The 2,761-nt window shown below is 38.8% G+C and overlaps 1 non-coding gene across 1 annotated transcript; it reads right to left on the bottom strand.

The window, feature by feature from the left end:
* Positions 1 to 2,208: 2,208 nt before the first annotated feature.
* On the bottom strand, positions 2,209 to 2,318 carry Trnai-uau. Its single transcript has 2 exons — positions 2,281 to 2,318; positions 2,209 to 2,244 (listed from the first exon to the last, which is right to left on the bottom strand). It is a non-coding gene; the product is annotated as a tRNA-Ile (tRNA).
* Positions 2,319 to 2,761: the final 443 nt, after the last annotated feature.

The following is a 2,761-nucleotide window of genomic DNA, read 5'->3' as shown; positions in this document are numbered from 1 at the left end:
TGGTCACCACTACTGGTCACCACTGCTGGAAAGTGTGGTCACAGGCACAGCTGGTCACCACTACTGGTCACCACTACTAGAAAGTGCAGTCACAGGCACAGCTGGTCACCAATAATATAAAGTGCGGTCACAAGCACAGCTGGTCACCACTACCAGAAAGTACGGTCACAGGTACAGGTGGTCACCACTACTGGTCACCACTGCTGGAAAGTGTGGTCACAGGCACAGCTGGTCACCACTACTGGTCACCACTACTAGAAAGTGCGGTCACAGGCACAGCTGGTCACCAATAATATAAAGTGCGGTCACAAGCACAGCTGGTCACCACTACTGGTTACCACTACTAGAAAGTGCGGTCACAGGCACAGCCGGTCACCACTTCTGGTCACCACTACTAGAAAGTGTGGTCACAGGCACAGCTGGTCACCAATACTATAAAGTGCGGTCACATGCACAGCTGGTCACCACTACTGGTCAACACTACTAGAAAGTGCGGTCATAGGCACAGCTGGTCACCACTACTAGTCACCACTACTAGAAAGTACGGCCACAGGCACAGCTGGTCACCACTACTAGAAAGTGAGGTCACATCACATCGCTGCTTTATTTTCTTCAACGAACAAGGTTTTTGATGTACACATACACATAGGAACCTAAATGAGTTTTCATTTCATATGAGATTTTCTTCAACGAGTCTTAGGAGTTATTATTTTTGCGAGCCTTGGAGACTTCGAGACGAGTTTCATAAAAGCTCATATGAAATGAAAACAAATTTAAAATACTTTTTATCACATAACTCAGAAAACTTACATTTTGACAGATTTTAAAGCCAAACTGTAGAGGGCTTAATCAAACGGAGATAGCCATTTCGTGGCGCCATTAACAATTGATGACGTCACTTCATTGTCAATATTATGACGTCACAATCGATTTCTGACTGGCACATCCAACGAAAAATCGCCCCAGGGTATATTACGCTAGTGACATATATACAAATATTACACAGGCGAATTCACTGGATACCAGACCGATTATGTGATAAATAGAGGATATTTAATGGTGTCGTCAGTAATAACAAATATATTTCACGAGTGTGGCTAATATTTTGATATTTTACACGAGAGCGCATCACGAGTGAAAAATATCAAATTATTTGCCACACAAGTGAAATAGATTTGTTAATAATGAAGACACCATTAAATTTTCTATTTATTACATCTCTAAAGCGTTAAACATGAAAAAATGTAATGCATTAAAAAAGGGCGGGAATCGGGAGCGTAATAATTAGCGCCATATCTTAATGACGTCACTCTTGACAACAAGTCTGCACGCCATTTTGAATGGGACACTCAATGCAATTCCTGCTGTTTTCTGGTATTATTGCTGTAAATACTTAAGTGTGTGTACCAAACATTAACATAACAACCACTTATTTTATTGTCGCTTCATTTGAATTTGAACAAAATATCGGTGCATCTGAATGCAGCAATTAGAAGATACCGTTATAATTGGTCAATATTAAAAAATATTTGATGTTTGTCACAGTGTTAAAGCTATCAGTTTTATCAAGTTGATACAATCCGATATTTCACGGGCAAAATGGTAATAAAAGACAATACATGTAACAGATGATGAGTACCTTATATCAGTCTATACCAGCCCTCTCGATTTCCGAACTCTGCTGTATGTTCCAAACTCAAACACTGATTCACGGAGACATAAAATACTTAGGTCTACCTAAGGATATCCGCAAGGCGCGTTTTCAAATCAAGATTTTGTGCTTTTCATGTTTTGTGACAGCACGCCATGCTCTAGATTGGAAAGTTAATCATGCATCTCACTTTTGAAAAATATATAAAATAATAAAAGTCCTATAAATTTCCAGTGTAAATGTCAAAACAAAATTTAAAAAAACCTAAGTATTCTACATTTTGTATCCGGCATTTTAATATTTCAACAACCGTTTTGGGCACTGCTTGTCAGTAAATTATTGTTGAACGGTAAAGTGGGCGGGCTAATGTTCAGCCAATCAAGTCTTATCATGGTATATTATTGTACCGAATATTATACATGTATTCTTGAAAATAACAGATACAATGTATATCATTTCATGTTTTCCAAATGCGTTCTTTAGATCAACAGAAAAACAAGACTTTCTCTTTTTTCGATCATTTTTAATAAAATGATTAATTTTCATCAAAAATGTACTGCTCCGGGTGAGGATCGAACTCACAACCTCCGCATTCCTCGTCCCGTGTCGAGCACGGGGAAGGTACTGTCTATAAGTACGGCGGGCTAACCGATTGTGCCACCGGAGCAGATACCACAGGGGTGGGATATGGCTGTGTGATGTCTATGATAGCCGGCCACTTCGACCTGTTATCTGTGATTATATCAGCATACCTCAGGTCACAGCTAGCATGTAATAAAGGTTCAGTACGACAAATACAATGACAAATAGGCTTTAATTTCCTTTAAAAAATCAGTTATTATATATTTGTTAGACGGGCATTGTAAAAATGGTATTGCATTTGTCGTGTTAATTAAATCTAAACAAAAAGTAAGATAATACAAAAAATACTTTGAGTCATTATGTAATGCACAGAGTTGCAGTGGTACTACACACATGTTTGATATCCAATGCCATCTTTCATATGGTTCCCTGATCAGCTGACTTGTATTCCGTCTTTGCGTATTGCAGAGTTATCCTCTCTTGAGAACAGGTATTGATTGTGACGTCTTTTGTTTGTGAGAGTATCGT

Source organism: Mizuhopecten yessoensis, unplaced genomic scaffold (assembly GCF_002113885.1).
Source record: "Mizuhopecten yessoensis strain PY_sf001 unplaced genomic scaffold, ASM211388v2 scaffold11051, whole genome shotgun sequence".
NCBI classification, from domain to species: domain Eukaryota; kingdom Metazoa; phylum Mollusca; class Bivalvia; order Pectinida; family Pectinidae; genus Mizuhopecten; species Mizuhopecten yessoensis.
Note: the sequence above shows the minus strand (reverse complement) of the source record. Positions and strands in the feature narration are given on the sequence as shown.